Here is a 16,491-nt window from a genome sequence, read left to right on the forward strand (position 1 = left end):
CAGTTTTCAGTGCTGCCCTCTGTTGACTAATAATACAGTAATCCCTGTGCAGCCCTCTTACAAAAAAATCATCATTATACAGAAAAGTACAAGTGTAAGCAATTATAATAATTATTAAAAGCTTTTAGACTACAGTATGCTGACATCAAATGAATTTGAATTTGGATTTACACAGCAAAATGCAGGAAAAGTGCATTTTGATGGGACACAGTATTTGTGCATGTGTACAGAGACAGGGTGATGCCAAACAAAAACTTTTTGAAAAAGACAAATTCCAGGACGGCACACAACCCGTATTACAGCTTGCACACGGCTGGCGTTCCGTTTACTGTTTCCAGCGATAACACTTGGCATAAGTCTTACTATCAAGTCAAGTGAATGTATTGCGTTCAATGTTTAAAGAGGAGGCAATGTACAACTTATGTAGGGGACATGTTTCTGCAGCTTCACATCAAGAAGAACATACTGAAAGTTTGGAAAGCCGTGACGTCTCTTCTAACAGAAACGGCGAAAACGATAAGCGTTTAACCTGGGAATGCTTACTTACGGAAGCGCATTGCTGCCACTAAAGAAAACAAAATCCTCGATAAGGAATTTTCTCGTACGAGATAGTAATTCTCGCGTACTCTATGTGACCATGCGACAGCACGATCGCCATATACTGTAATACCTCTATCGCTCCGTGCGGACTTACAGTTTTAAGCAGTGGAGCTGATTGCACGTGTAACTGTTCATAACGGAGCCATCATTGCTTTGATCTCTAAATCCCCCACACCTGGTCCTAATGCTTATAATGATTCTGTTCATATTTACTCACAATCGCAAGACTTCATTATGACTAAACCCCAGCCGGAAGTAAATTCGTACTAATTCTGTAGCGCCGGACATTGACACGATCATTAAACCGAAAGTGCCAGCCAAGCTCTAAGCGGTAGCTTTTATATGCGTTCAGTGAACAACACAACAGGTTGTGTATACACTGAAGTAATCATTGCTATCTTGTAATCTCGTAGAAAGGGCGATTATTTTACCCTTGGTGGCAGCAATGCGCTTCCGTATTTACTGACACGGCGTTGTACTTCATGTATACAAAAGACAGAACACGTGTTACTTTATTTTTTTTTTCCGAAAAGAGGAGAGTGGAAATATTCTGCTGTTGTTTAAGTCAATGCTACTTTGCAGGGGACAATATTATTTCATAGTGTGGCGTCCTCGCCTGGCGTTGCGGCCGAAGAGCGCCCGGCTGGGGTGCGCGGCGAGGGGCAGGACGGGGGTAGTGGTAGTGGTCAGGGCGGGGACCAGGACAGCCACTGGCCAGTGCCGCTGACCATTCTGAACGGGTGTACACCCTGGATAGGCTGTCGGAGTCCCTGTAAATAGTTATCCCGGTTTTCCAGCCCCTTCTATATCTGTACCCACTTATCACTCTATACCACGTACTGTACGCGAAATGACCCCAGTGTGTTCTACCCTGTTTCTCTCTTTATTCCCTTTCTCTGTTGCTGGTGCTGAGCCGGACGCACGTCCAACTATAAAGCGCTGTGGTTTTAAATGAGCCCGAGTTCCTGTCTTCAACCTTGCTGACCCCGTCTCGTTACAATATGCAGTACAGTGCAATATACAGTATTAATATAGTAGGCACCATTGTCCACAAATAAACTTGTGTGTAAACGCAATACATGCCTCTCATATACGAGATACTTTTCTGCAATGCTATCTCGTATAAATGAGATATTTTATAATAATAAGCCTCCGTACACTTCCGTGCTCCACTGTCGGCATTTCTGTTGTATTTTACTGTCTTTGTGCAATCACAATATTTTCCTGCTAATTGAACAAGAAATCCAATGACACATATTACTTTTAAAGTAAATCTTTATTTCTTTATCTAAATGCAAAACTGTAAAGGTTTATTTATCCCAGAATTCCCTGTGGATTGTAATGTATGTGATGTGAGTCTTAGTTGTGTATAATAAGGTACTGTACAGTATATACAGTACTGCATCTGAAATACAAGTGAACAGACTGAAGACTCTCCTTTAATTCTCCTGCCATTTCCTGCCACTGCTGGTAACTCTGCTGAGTCACTTCCAGCACAAAGAATTGCAGTTGGTTACCTCAGCTTCAAAACTACATTAATCTTAATACAGCCTGGAAGAGTCATACACAATCTGAAGTACTCCAATTTTTTCCAAAAATAATAGCTTTTTTCTACCCATTGAATGCAGTAAAATATTATCGCTACAGTACTGTACTGTATGTGTAATTACAAGTAAAATACTTGGTAGGATGTCTAAGTCCTCATTTTACATTACTAATACCTCCATTTCCTGGGAAAGCAGAGATATTATAATTTTCACATTCAATTAAATAAAAAAAACTTTCTGAAAGATCACATACTGTATGTATCTACAGTATTTTGAACATTTTTCTGCTTTGTTAAGCTTTGTGTTCATCTTTCACTCTTTGCCACAGTTTATCCTAGATCAGTTCCTCTGACTTCAGCACATCTCTTTTGTTCTGCTGTGATCGGTACAGACAGATTCAACAGACAGGCTTAAAGTAATCTTTTTCATAGAGATTATTCCCAAACTACCACAAGATCCATCTGTCACAAGATACTGTACAAACATTAAGTAGTTAGATTCCTTAGAGAAAGCATAAAGACAATTAGAGCATTACAAGCTGACGGGAACAAGGAAAAACGCATTGATTAAAAAAATACCCTGCTAACTAAATAACACTGATATAATAAAAAAGCTGCAACTTTGTATAAAATCATTGTTGCTGAATTATGATTTATAATGTGATTGGCTATAAAAAAATATCTGCCTCAACCTACTGTAAATACCTGCGGTGTCAATGTTGTCAATAGGGACATGTAAGAATAACTGCTCTGACCCTATGCAGTGATGAGAGAGTATTTTGAATGAGTTTGGCGTCCAAATCCCAGGAGCAAAAGGAAGAATATGAGGTCGGGGTAGGAAGGCTGGGTCGGGTTTCCTGAGTGTCAGGTCGAGAGTATCCAAATCCAAAAGACGCTAGACAGAGACGAAGTCGAAGCCAAAGATTGAACGGGGTTGGGTATCCAGAAGTCAGGTCAGAGAGGTACGTGCACAAGAGAAAGTCAAAAGTCAAGCTCAACAGTGAGCGGGGACTGAGAGGAGTGAGAGGGTATAAATAGGTTAAGGAGTGAGAAGTGATAATAGCTTAACTAGTGCGCAGGTGTTGACGGACAGAGGTGCACACTGGAATAGGGTTCATGACATGAGGATCATGCGGCCTCCGAACATTAAAACTTGCAATTGCAGAATAATTACAGTGCGAGGAGTTTTTATTAAAGCAAATCTTTCCTCTCGAGGCTCTTCAAAACCCAACACCAACCCCCACCTTGAATTTTCTGTATATAACAAAACCTCTGCATCAGACCGGTGTGTGAAAGTGTGAACTCTACCCTCCAGCAAGTGGAAAGAACAGCCCCCTCAGTGTAGCTCCCTCTGCTGTCGACTGGAGGCTACAAGTCCCTGCTCTCTTCTACAGGGAGCTGCTGCCCTCTGGAGGCTGAGAGCAGGGTGTGTGAGAAATTTCTCCTCCTGGGTTGAGATCATGAGGAGAGCAGGGTTGTAATGATAATGCTCTCCCCACAGTCCCCAGCAGAGGGAGATGTTGGACAGAGTGAGATGCTATGATCTGTCCCTGGCCCTCACCCACTGGGGGTCTCACCTTGCTCAATGTCTCTCTTAAATTCAGTCATGGATCAGCCAGAAACCCCTTTCTCTCATCTTTCAAAACCCTGTGATTAATGAATGATGCAAAACAGAGGAAAACTATCCATCCATTTTCAAGTCCTACTTCTGCTCCCAGCTCAGATCACATTGATTGGTCTTAAACAGGATTTATACACAGTAGAAGAAGGTGCTTTGCATACCAGAGCCACTACAGCAACTGATCTTCTCCATTTTCTACAGACAGAGGAAGACAATTTGCATAAAAGAGACACTTTGCATTGGCAGCACATGCTTCAGTGCTCTGGGAGTGTTTATAACCCTGTGAGTTTAACACTTCATGACTGAGAGCTGCCCTTGATGGCAACGGAACCCACAGCAACAATGACTTTTATCACCATCTTCCTCTGGACACTTCTCATCTGTATCCCAGGTGAGGGCTTTTATTATTATTATTTGTAATATTGAACACATCTCATCCATTCTTCTATATCTTTCTTTACAAACCGATTACTGATTTTGATTTAAAAGTCCTGCCTGTTTTAATCTTTGTTTCTTTCAGAGTCCTCTGGGCAGGTTGTGATGACTCAGACTCCTCCAGCTCTCTCTGTCCTCTCTGGAGGAAGTGTCACAATCCACTGTAAAGCCAGTAGCTCAATTACTGGGTATTATAACTACCTGAACTGGTACCAACAGAGACCTGGAGAAGCTCCAAAACTCCTCATTTATTGGGCAACTGAACGTCAGTCTGGGGTCCCAGAGCGTTTCACTGGCAGAGGATCTGGACTGGACTACAGTCTGACCATCAGTGGAGTCCAGGCTGAAGATGCAGCAGATTACTACTGTGGACAGGGTGCACATACTCCTCTCACACAGTGATACACGCCTGTACAAAAACCTTCTTCAACTCAGCTGGAGCTGCTCTGTTCATAAACTGTAAACACAGGGGACTGAGGCTGAGAACAGCTGCAGAGCAGCAATACTTTGTTCAACAATGTATAGAGTTGAGGCTTGTTCATCATGGATGAAAGGTCTTACTAACTAAAACTATTTTTTTAACTTCTATGTATATGTTAATCAATTGCAGAGAAACTCAAGTTATTTGTAATTTTTGTAATTTTGTCTTGAAAAAAGTCCAAGTTTCTCATTTCTAAAATACAAATGTAATGTTTTTTTAACCAATGTTTGCAAATTATGTTCAAACCCAGCTCTGCTTAGTACATCTGTAATAGTTATGCAACTCTTCTCAGCCTCAATCCCCTGTCCTGATTGTTTAAGCTCATTTAGAGGTGAGTGGGGTTTTTGGACAGACCTGGATAACTGTCTTACCCACAACAGCAGCTAACAGTAGTGAGACAGTAATCTAGTGCATCTTCAGCTGGGTTTCCAGGTACCAGAGCAGCTGCTGGCTGTTCAGCTGATAGAGATAGTGCCTCTTGGAACACCAGTCTGCTCTGGAGAGTCAGAACAATCTTGACTCCGAGAGGAAAGTGATTTAAAATAATTTATAAATGTTGATGGATTGTGAATATTTACGGTATAAACAATGGAAATAACCTGAGTGTGACAGGCAGTCAAATGAGTCACTGCCTAAGAGGAGTCAGCTGTCAGTTGTTATACAAGAGTTGGCCTCTTGTCAGCAGGGTGTGAGGCAGGCAGGAGAGCTAGAGAAGGTGCACTCCTGCACTCTGTGGGACAGCCCGGTATCTGAAAGAGAGACTGAGAGAAATATATAGAGAGAGAAGGATTCTGTCCAGTTGCACTCATTATTTTTAAGCAGCTTGCAACACTGAGAAAATACATGTGATATATTTTTCATTAATTTAACTGTCCTCAGTGACTCTAAAATGCTGGACAGTGACTGATCAACACTGTGTGTCTTAAAGTGTTCAGAGCAGCAATTCACTGACACACATGGTCTCATTCTGCTTGAAAGGCACCAGCAGTGTGGTCCTCAGTGCCAGTGAGAGTCCTGAGTAACACCAGAGGGAGCTGTGAGGTCTTTAAACTCTGTTTCTTATAATGTTACTAAAGACTTTTTGAGGGACAGTGAGATTATAGTACAACTTCACAAGAGCCACTCAACACAGAGGAAAGAAATGGTGATCAGAGAATTTAGGTAATTAGGTTATTGTTTTATTAACCATAATTTAATAACACAGTTTAATGAGTGTCCAGAGGACCATACTAATCTCATTTTAGTTCTACTCTTAACACCTGTGCTATGTTTTTAGCCAGTAATACCCAGGTGTTGCTCCTGTCTGGAGACCATAGACACTCTGCTGTAAGAGTTGCCAGCCCATCAGATGAGGATTTAAATTGAGGTCCTGCCTGCTCAGTCAGTAGGGGGTTGCTGTTACTCTCTTCTCCCAGGAATCTGCTGTGTAGTGGGGCTGCTGGTGCAGAATGGCTGCTGCTCGTCTCCCAGCTGGTGCTGATCTTCAGTGCAGTGGGTCCCTCCTGTGTGTGAAGGATCCTCTGGCATGAAAGGTGTTGTATAAAAGCAGGAATTCTCCTTCCTATTATTAACCCTCTGTCCTGAGAGTGACCACCAGGGCAGTTATTATCCTGCTCCCTCTGAACATGCAGTGTCAAGTGCTGCTCTGAAGAGTCACTCCACACTTCACTCTGGTCTAGTTGTGTTAAGTGGATTAAGGGTTCAGCTGTTGTGTCTCATCATCTCCTACACTTTGTCCAGTCCTGTTTTCCTTGTTCTGTCAGAGCAGGAGTCCTGTCTGTTCCTCTATGGGTGACAATGTGCACAGGAAAGACAGAGATAATGTACCTGACTAGGCAACACAGGCTCTGATTTTTTTTACTCCTACCTTTCAGTATGAGATCCCACGTCATTTCAGTGTTAGTGGATCAGTGACTGAATTTACTTCTAAAAGCCCCTTCTCTGAAAACCTTTCACAGGTTCACCCAGAGATACACATAATTAAAGACAAAACTCTCAGGTATTAAAGACGTTTAGAGTGAAAACAGAATCCTGCTGAGGTTCAGTTACAACAGAGATTCATATTTACATTTTGTGAAAACTAGTTTGACAGAAATATGTATCTATCCTGTCTTCAAAATTATTTGCATTAACTGAAAAGTGTTTCTGAATATCTCAGCAGTGAGAGCACTCCACTGCTGTGCAGCTGTCTGTAGAGGAATTCTATCAAGGCTTTTTAGTCCCCGGTGATGTGTTATTATCTGTTTTCAATGAAGGCCTGTTTACTCACTCATCATGCGGCCTGCACCAACACCTGTGTCCAGCCCATGACACTATTGCACTTAAAAAACATTTGTAATGCCCACAAGAGGGCGCTCCTTGCCAACATCAACATATCAATATCACTGAGCTGCTCTGTTTCTGTCTCTACCTGGCCTGAATGGGTTCCAGCCTATCAGTCTTCTTCCTCTTCTCTCCAGGTCTGTCAGGATAATCTCCTTGTCTCCTGTATCCTCTCACACCAGGTGTATTTTCTCTTCTTATACTTGTACCTTTCAAAACTACCAACTTTTCACATTCCAGCCACAACATTATAGGGCAGTAATGAAAGCTGAGCTATGTCAGTCTTTAACTGTACTTGTGAAGGAAGCTATGGGGCACCTTTTACATCCCTGTTCTCATCTGAAAATTATAGTATGTTTATACAAAGTTTATATGTATATTTGACAAATGACACTTATTGTATATTGAAAATACAATGCAGATATTGTTTAGAATTCTTAATATTGTATCTGTATTGACACAATTTCTTTTCCCCTTCTTGGACTTTATGTACAACTTGTCTTATAAGGAAACATTTGTAATACAGAGACCACAGAAGGACAGTGCTGGAGATCTGGAGTGGGTCCTCCCTTGTCTTTAAAGTCTTGAGAGTGTCTGCTGTTCCAGTGTGGCCACAACTTGTAATTCATTTATCTCACCAGTCCAGTAGAAGCTAAACTTGGTAGGTTAGAATTCTCTTTCTGCCTCTTGTCTATAGGTTCATACAGGGGTAGGAGGAATGCCTGAAACACCTCCAAAAATCAAAGTTTCCCTAAATCCCCTGACTACTCCCTGTCCCACACTGCAGAGAATAAAGACAGCACTGATTCACTGACTGTGTGTTTCTGGGGCTGAGTGTACAAAACACAAACAAGGGATCACTATAACTACAGAAAATACAGAGTAATTAAATCATGATAATGAACAATTATCAGCAGTAAGGCATTTGAAAAGACTTTTTATGTTGTTAGACTTTACCGACATTCCATCCATCCATTTTCTAACTGCTGCATCCAGTTCAGGGTTGCAGTGGAACTGGAGTCTCTCCCAGCAAGCAAACAGGGCAGGTATACCCTGTACATGAATGCAGTCCATCGCAGGCAGACACAAACACTCACATCAGAGCCAGTTTTCCCAGAAGCCAATTAGCCTATCAGCATGGCTTTTAAGACTGTTTGAAGAAACTAAAGCACCCAGAGGAAACCCAGTCAAACATGGTGAAAACAAACCAACTCCATGCAGATAGCACCCCAGGAACTGAACACAGGGCTCAAGTGCTGTGAGGCAGCAGTAGTATCCACTATTAACCACTACACAATACACAATAGCAACCACCGAGCCACAGTGCTGTCCATTTTATTGGTATTGTAATAAGAGAAAGATAATCTGTGGAAGGGACTGATCTCGGACTCTGACTGATTATATAGAACTGTCAGTGTCACACACTTTTGGATTTGCATAAAAAAAGGTAGCTATCGTATTTAAGCCGAACCCTCTGCTCCAAGCAACTGCTTATCACGATCATAAACCCCTCCTCTTAAGGACGCTCCAGCCCTTCCTGGTTTTTTGCTCATCTACTGCACCTGCTCCCTGTTCCAGCCCCCTTTTCAGTTTCCCTTAAAAGCCAGACGCTGACTCTGTTCTGGGCTCTGCATTGGTCCCCGTACCAGGCGAGTCCGGGACCTGGAAGTGGCTGGTCTCGTCAAGGTTTTAGTTTCTGTTCCTGTTCCCGTTCCTGTGCCGGTTCTGACCCGGATCTTGTTTTAATCTCGTCTGTCTTGGATGGATCGCCTGGCTTTGGACTTTTGCCCCATCTTGGATACCCCTTTTGGACTCAGCTCTGGATTGTTTGCCTCGGCCACACCTTCCACGATCACCAGCGCACCATGGACACTCCCCCTGTTTTCATTCCCGACTCCCGCATGTTTTTTTCCCTGTGTTTTCCTCACTCATCCCTGGATTGTGTAGTCTGCATAGGGTCTGGAAAGAATGCTTTCATTACACTGCTATAATAACGCTCCATGATCTACTGGAGTTTGCAGACATTTGCTTCACTACAGAGGAAACCAATTTGCGTAGAAGAGACGCTTTTCATTGGCAGCACATGTTCTGGGGGTGTTGATAGCCCTGTGAGTTTTACATTTCATAACTGAAAGCTGCCTTTTACTTTTTATAGCAACAAAATCCATAAGTACTGTATAATGACTTTAATAAGAATCTTCATTTGGACTCTTGCCATCAGTACTCATGGTAAGGCACGTTCAGTATATCTAGAAGAATTAAACAAAGCAAGAAGTAATGTGACAAGATGACAGCTGGAGAAATATATATTTTTTTTCTTTTTATCTTTCAGAATCCACTGGACAGATTACTGTGACTCATCCTCCAGTGAAATCTGTCCTCCCTGGACAGTCACTATGAACTGTAGAGCCAGCAGTGCAGTTGATGTTCATGCTAATACACACTACCTATCTTGGTACCAGCAGAAACCTGGGGAAGTTCCCAAACTCCTGATACATGAAGCTCACATCCGTCACACTGGGATCCCAGAGCGTTTCAGTAGCAGTGGATCTGGGACTAACTTCACTCTGACCATCACAGGAATCCAGGATGAAGATGCAGCAGATTATTACTGTCAGGGTTACCAAAGCGGCCCTATATTCACACAGTGTTACATAGCTTTACAAAAAACCTCCTTCAGCAGGACAGCACAGAGAGCTGGGCTCCCCTGCAGGTGCTGAGAGTGAAGACAAAGACACAGGACCCAGCCTGTTGAGGAACTGACCTGAGTCAAACACAGATCTTCATTAACAATGTTACTGTACAATAGCTGCACCAAGCTCAATAATGATGTAGCTGTACATGAGTTGGAACTTATAAGGAACATTTTTCTTATGAATAAAAGTGATGAAAAAATGTAAAATAATACACAAAAATAAATTGAACATCTATAATTAAATTATTTAAACATATTTGTGCAACTTCCACACAAATAGCAAATATCTGTTGATAAAAGCAGGGTTACAGAATTAACTAAGTACATTAATCTTTGAAAAATCAAATTGAGTTTGAAATGTTTTTATGACATACAAACAGAAGCCTCTTTACCTCATGTCTGACCTTGACACTGAGTCCAGTTAAACACACAGGAGAGGAGTGAAGGGTGTCAAGTCAGCCCTCAGTCACCCTCTGAGACATAGATCTCCTTCCACATCACAGCTTGTCCAGCAGACATCTCCTCCATGATGACCGACCACTCTGCCAATCCAAGACTGAGCTAATCCACATCCTTTCCAAGCCTTCACTTCAGTCGGCTCTCTATAACCCTGGGGACACCCACCACGTTCACTATTGTAAAACCCACCAACACAGACAAGACCCCCGGTCATCATTTGTTGTCATCATTGGCAACAAAGTCACGTTCCTCTTAAAAACAAATAAAACTAAGTTACATGAAGTGAGTATCCTGCTACTCTACATGAAAGGGGCCATGAGGACAGTTCTTTGGTCCTCCATTGCAGCACCTTTGCAATGTTGGAGCTGCTCAGGAAATAAGTATTTAAATTTCACAAACAAGTGAATGAGGGCGGCACAGTGGAGAAGTGTTTGGCCTTTGTGCCCAGTAGTGCTGAGGCCCAGGGTTCAATTCAGGAGCTGGGGTCCTGACACCCTGGAGTTTGTATGTTCTCTCTGTGTTTGCATAGGCTTCCTCTAGGAGGTCTGGTTTTCTCCCACAGGTCAAAAACACAGTGGTAAGTTAATTGGTTTCAGAAAATTGGCCACATTTTGAGGAGGTTTGTGTGTCTGTGTCTGTGTGAGTCCGGCAATGGACTGGCGTCCCATCCAGGGTGTATCATTTCTTGTTGCCATTTCCTGCTGGGATAGGCTCTGGCTCCCCATAACCCTGTATTGGGTGAAGCAGTTAGAAAATGGATGGATAGAAATCAATGAAAATGTTTAATCCATTTTCTAACTGCTTCATTCAGAAAATAAATCGCTAGATTTATAATTTATCATATGATTAATATTTATCATATTATACAAATATTTCAGTTGTGATATTCCACAAAACTCAAGATCTCCACAAGCGTTGACCTTACTCTTTGTACTGGGGTAGAACAGAGGACATTCAAAGAGACAGACTCCTATAAAAACTCCATCTGTTTTCACAGTTCAGATCACATCTAACTGTCTGTGACCAGATTTGTATACAGGAAGAATCTTTGTATACCTGTGCCGCCTCACTGCTCCAAACACTTTAAGACTCACAGTGTGGATCAGTCACTGTTCAGTCCTTTCAGAGTCAGTGACACACAAGACAATGATGCCACTGATTCTACAGCTGGGGACACTGGGGCTCTTTGCTCAAGGTGAGGATTAAAGATAATTCTTGCATTCTGTGATTCTGTGATTCATTCTGAAAATTGTGATACAATAAAACTTACTGATAATTGAATGAAAATTATAGCAATTATTTTTTTCTCATGTAAAACAATACATAAATGTTTATAAAGATCAATTATTAATATTCTCTTATCTATAACTATTTCCTCTCCAGGGTCCAGTGATCAGATTGTTCTGACTCAGTCTCCAGCTCAGACTGTTCTCCCAGGAGAAACTGTCTCTATCAGCTGTACAGCCAGCAGCTCTGTTATCAGTGGTAGATACAGCTTACTGAACTGGTACGTACAGAAACCTGGTCAGGCTCCACAGCTTCTGGTTTATTATGCAACAAACCGTCAGTTTGGGGTTCCTGATCGATTCACTGGCAGTGGGTCTGGAACAGCCTTTACTCTGACAATCACTGGAGTTCAGGCTGAAGATGCAGGAAACTATTACTGTCAGCAGGATAGAAGCCTGCCTCTCACACAGTGATACACGTCTGTACAAAAACCTCCCTGAGCTCTACAGGAGCTGCTCTGGCTCATCAGCAGGTCTGAGACTAAGAAGAACAGCAGAGGTGTTACAGGAGAACTGAACAACACTGGGTTTGTACATAATGTACACATCTACAGCATATTATTTTTGAATATATTTGAAAGTACTGTAGATATTTGTTATTTTACATTTTTACACATACATTTCTAATGTATCTAAGTTAATAGATATGGCAGCATGATAGCACAGTGGTACTATTGTGCCTTGCAGTGCTGGTGCCCTGGGTTCAATTCTGAATCTGGTGTGGTTTGTATGTGCTGGTGCTGGAGGAAAGGCAATGACATTAGTTAAATTTTTTTCAAATCATTCATCTTAGATTATCAAAGTGAATAGGAAAAGAAATGTAAATCTTTGGCATTTTTAAGTTTCACAGTTATACTAGAATAAGTTCTTATGTCATACACTCTGCAGAGATGCAACAAGTTACACACAAGGTGTATCCCTGTGGTGCTCTGAATCCCAGCAGTTTTGCAGGATGTTTTATAGTCTGAGTACAGCTCTGGTCAGCCCCTATTATTACATCAGACTCTTTTCTTTTCCTTACCCCTTTCTCTCGGGCTGTCTGGGTTACTTTTCTTTCCCTCTTCTTCCTGCTCCCCAGCAAAGCCTTTTTATTCCTTCCTAGGGAGCCAGGCATCCTGATTCTGTTATGATGCCTGGAGATCCTCACTCTGTTAGCCTGAGCTCCCTAATGATTCCTAGTTCCAGGGCTCTGACTGGGACCTCTCCCTGCAGCTGTGCTGACCCGGGGCTCTGAGAGTTTGGAGGGGACTGAGATCTATATAGTACTTCACATTATAGAAATACATATATGTGCTTCAAAAATATCAAATTGATTTTTGATACACACCTCATCTTAGAGAGAGGAGTGGGGGAAAATCTGTCAGTTGTTGTGTTGTTGGGAGAAATTGCTCAGATGGGAGAGTTGAAATTTATCAGACTGTCTCTGTGTTTCTCTGACAAACCAGGTACACAGCTCCCTGAACCCTGGTGGTGTCAGTTCAATCTCTTTGTGGCCGTTTGCTTGTTTAGTTCCTTCTGCAGTGTTTAAACTTCTCATTCAGTATCTGAAATGTGCAACGGGTACCACAGATGTAGTTTGACTGCAGGAGTGTTTCCAGGATGCTTCACATGTCATGGAAACTGTAGATGACTGGTTTAAACAATGAGGTTTTGATATTAAATGTAAACTGTATCAGAAATGTATACTGTATCTAAATACTGTAATTCTTTCTACCTACAAATAGCTTGCTTTCAGGTACAGTATTTGTGAGACAATATGGCCTTCAAACATCTAACAGTTGTCAATCAGTGCAAACTGTATTCACACCTCCACTACACCATTAAAATTCTTGCAATACAATTTCTTTTTTTGCAAATAAATTAAATCATTGACTACAATGCAATATGCTACAGTATATCTATATAGAATAAATAAACATAAATAGATCAATATACAATACTATATTGGATACTTATCAGTATATAACCCATAAAATTAGAAATGTGATCTGTGTGTGCATTTGAAGTTTATTTTGTATCATTGTGTTTTGACAAAGATGAGCCACTCTGTGTTAGAGAAGAGGAGCCAAAGTACTGAAAGTCAGTGTATTTCTAGTTTGCAACAGTGAACTCTACTAGAATTACTGAAAAACTGCAATACATTTAATAATTTAACCTGGTGTTGCCTGACAGGCAGCACTAACCAAAATAACAAGCAAATTATCTATTTAACTATCATTAGAATACAACAAGATCACAAACTGAATGCCATCAGATAACATGAACTGCATCTGCAGGAAAACATAAGGTAAACTGAGCCCTCAGGTTTGTTGACAAAAGGTACTCCTGAAATATTCCTGCTATGAAGTTGTGTTTATTGTGCATAATGAGGCAGAACCAGACATTTCTTCACAGACCTCAGTGCACAAACGTGTTTACAGCTCAGCTTGGTTAATTAATTAAGGACGACACTTTGCATTGGCAGCACATGCTTCAGTGCTCTGGGAGTGTTTATAGCCCTGTGAGTTTAACACTTCATGACCGAGAGCTGCCCTTCATGGCAACAGAATCCACAGCAACAATAACTTTTATCAGTGTCTTTATATGGACACTTGTTGTCTGTACTCGTGGCGAGTAGCAAATAAATTAATACAAGAAGATTTGTAATTAGCAGAAATGTCATTTTAAGTGTTTCAAAAGTGAAATGTATAATTTTTTTTTCAGGTTCATGCAGGCAGATTACTGTGACTCAGACTCCAGCAGTGAAATCTCTTTTCCCAGTACAGACAGTCACTGTCAGCTTTAAGACCAGCAGCTCTGTGTACACCTGTTATGATAGTGACTCAAAAAACCCTTGTTTTGCTTGGTACCATCAGAAACCTGGAGAAACTATGAAACTCCTGATATACAGTATGAGGTTACATATATCATATGTAAGAAAACCGGCTCAGGGACGCCAAATATGTAATGTTGCCATAGCAAAATTAAATGTAGTGGCTCTCTGAAGGCACCAGTTCTGTAGGGTATGGGCATTTACTGAGACAATTATTAATTGTAGCAGTAAATCACAAAGTTGATTCTTTTGATGGCTTTAGAATCCAACCATGCGACATAACTCAAACAACGCACACACACAGGTACTAATACACGAAGATCCATTTATTAATACATAGAATATGCATGTAAACCTAACAGATCTTATCGAGAGGGTTATCAGAATACAAAAGATATATATTCAATCAGTTACAAAGTGTTACACATATCAAGAGGACATACGTTCAGTATATCATTCATTAAGACCGTTTCATAAATGAACTTGGTTATAACTTCTATATTCGATACTCAAAACAAGTACATAACTCTTAGGAATTAAATTGATATCAACTGGTTGGGATAACAATTGAATTCTCGAGCTGTAATGCATTTAAGTTGAATACTCATCCAATCTCTGGGGATTCAGATCTCCTGCGGGCACAAAGAAACAGTTGCAGGCTTGTTGCTGTCCAATCCGCGCCAGTTCACGAGGCCTGCTGCTGTTGCTAACCTCGGGTGGATCCTCTGAAATGTAGGGATTTATATATTTATGTCTTTATTTAGTGGTTACATTAGTGACAAAGGCTAAACTTTTAGCTTCAGTAATGCATACGCCGTATGGCCGACATTACGTACGTTTGTAATAACAATATAGTGTCGATAATATTTATTGTCAGTAATAATATCAGTAGCAGTTTGAAATTATTCGTTGTTATTAATAAACAATAAGACTTAGCTTCGAACATGTGATATTTAGAAATATAAAAAATGTCAATGTAATATTTGCTATTTTCGTTTTTCAAAGAAATGTTTTTTAAAAGAAAATTCATTACGACAGCAGGGCTTTAACTGCAGACCTCACACGGAAAACACTGAAACAGCTGTACACATCAATAGAAAGTCTTATAAGACTGTTTGTGCTACAGTATATGAATATAATTATATCATTATTAATTTCTTTAGATACGCAATTCCATATTATATTCCCTATTAATCAAATTCTAAATGTATGCTTTAGTTTACTCCGATTACGAGCGTATTCGCAGAAAAGGTTAAAACTATCACTTTTCTCACAAAGTGTATATACCTAATCTGGTCAGAAGATGCACGTAAAAACATTTCAGAAATAACCACATGTAAGACCTTGATTCTTAAAATGTTTAGGGAGAAAGTGAAATACTGGTGTGTATTTTCTCTTTAAAATACCAATACCAGCCATATACATTTTACATAATATGTTTATGTTCCTAAATTAATATTGTTTATGATTATGATTATCAGATGCATTATGTTCCTCTTCTTTTTATATTCAACTACTAAAATTTCCCTTTAATTGTAAAATTCCATAGAAATATTCAATACTAAGTGGATTAAAACATGCACAGCAAAGAGATTAAATGATTTAATCTTTTCACCACCGACCAATGCACCACGACTGCCCCTGTCGATCATTTTGGCCAGTCAATCACATACCGTGGTATGAAGTAGGCAGTTGCGTGCGGTACAGGTTTCTACCATGCATTTTGAATGGCTGCATCTGTATTTATGTGCAGCCTTATTACCCTGCAACTCACAACTGGCAGCCTACTGAAGCTAAGCAGGTATGAGCCTGGATGGGAGACCTCCTGGAAAAACTAAGGTCTCTGCTGGAGGAGATGTTATTTGGGCCAGCAGGGGGCGCTCACCTTGCATTCCATGTGGGTCCTAATGCCCCAGTATAGTGACAGGGACACTATACTGTAAAAAAGGTGCCATCCTTCGAATGTGACATAAGACTGAGGTCCTGACTCACTGTGGTCTTAAAAATTCCAGGACATTTCTCGAAAAGAGTAGGGGTGTAACCCCGGCTTCCTGGCCAAACTTCCCATTGTCCCTTACCAATCATGGCCTCCTAATAATCCTAATAATAATATAAATTGGCTTTATCACTCTTTTCTCCTCCCCACTAATAGCTGATGTGTGGTGAGCGGTCTGGTGCACTATGGCTGCCATTGCATCATCCAGGTGGGGCTGCACATTGGTGGTGGTGGAGAG

At 40.9% G+C, this 16,491-nt stretch overlaps 2 long non-coding RNA genes across 2 annotated transcripts; both read left to right on the forward strand.

The window, feature by feature from the left end:
• Positions 1-4,029: 4,029 nt before the first annotated feature.
• Positions 4,030-4,422, forward strand: LOC148646807 (uncharacterized). Its single transcript, XR_015927707.1, has 2 exons — positions 4,030-4,158; positions 4,288-4,422. It is a non-coding gene; the product is annotated as an uncharacterized LOC148646807 (long non-coding RNA).
• Positions 4,423-9,341: 4,919 nt separating this feature from the next.
• On the forward strand, positions 9,342-13,285 carry LOC148646808 (uncharacterized). Its single transcript, XR_015927748.1, has 2 exons — positions 9,342-11,354; positions 11,543-13,285. It is a non-coding gene; the product is annotated as an uncharacterized LOC148646808 (long non-coding RNA).
• Positions 13,286-16,491: the final 3,206 nt, after the last annotated feature.

The sequence above is a fragment of the Lepisosteus platostomus genome, chromosome 16 (genome assembly GCF_059453375.1).
Source record: "Lepisosteus platostomus isolate fLepPlt1 chromosome 16, fLepPlt1.hap1, whole genome shotgun sequence".
NCBI classification, from domain to species: Eukaryota; Metazoa; Chordata; class Actinopteri; order Semionotiformes; family Lepisosteidae; genus Lepisosteus; species Lepisosteus platostomus.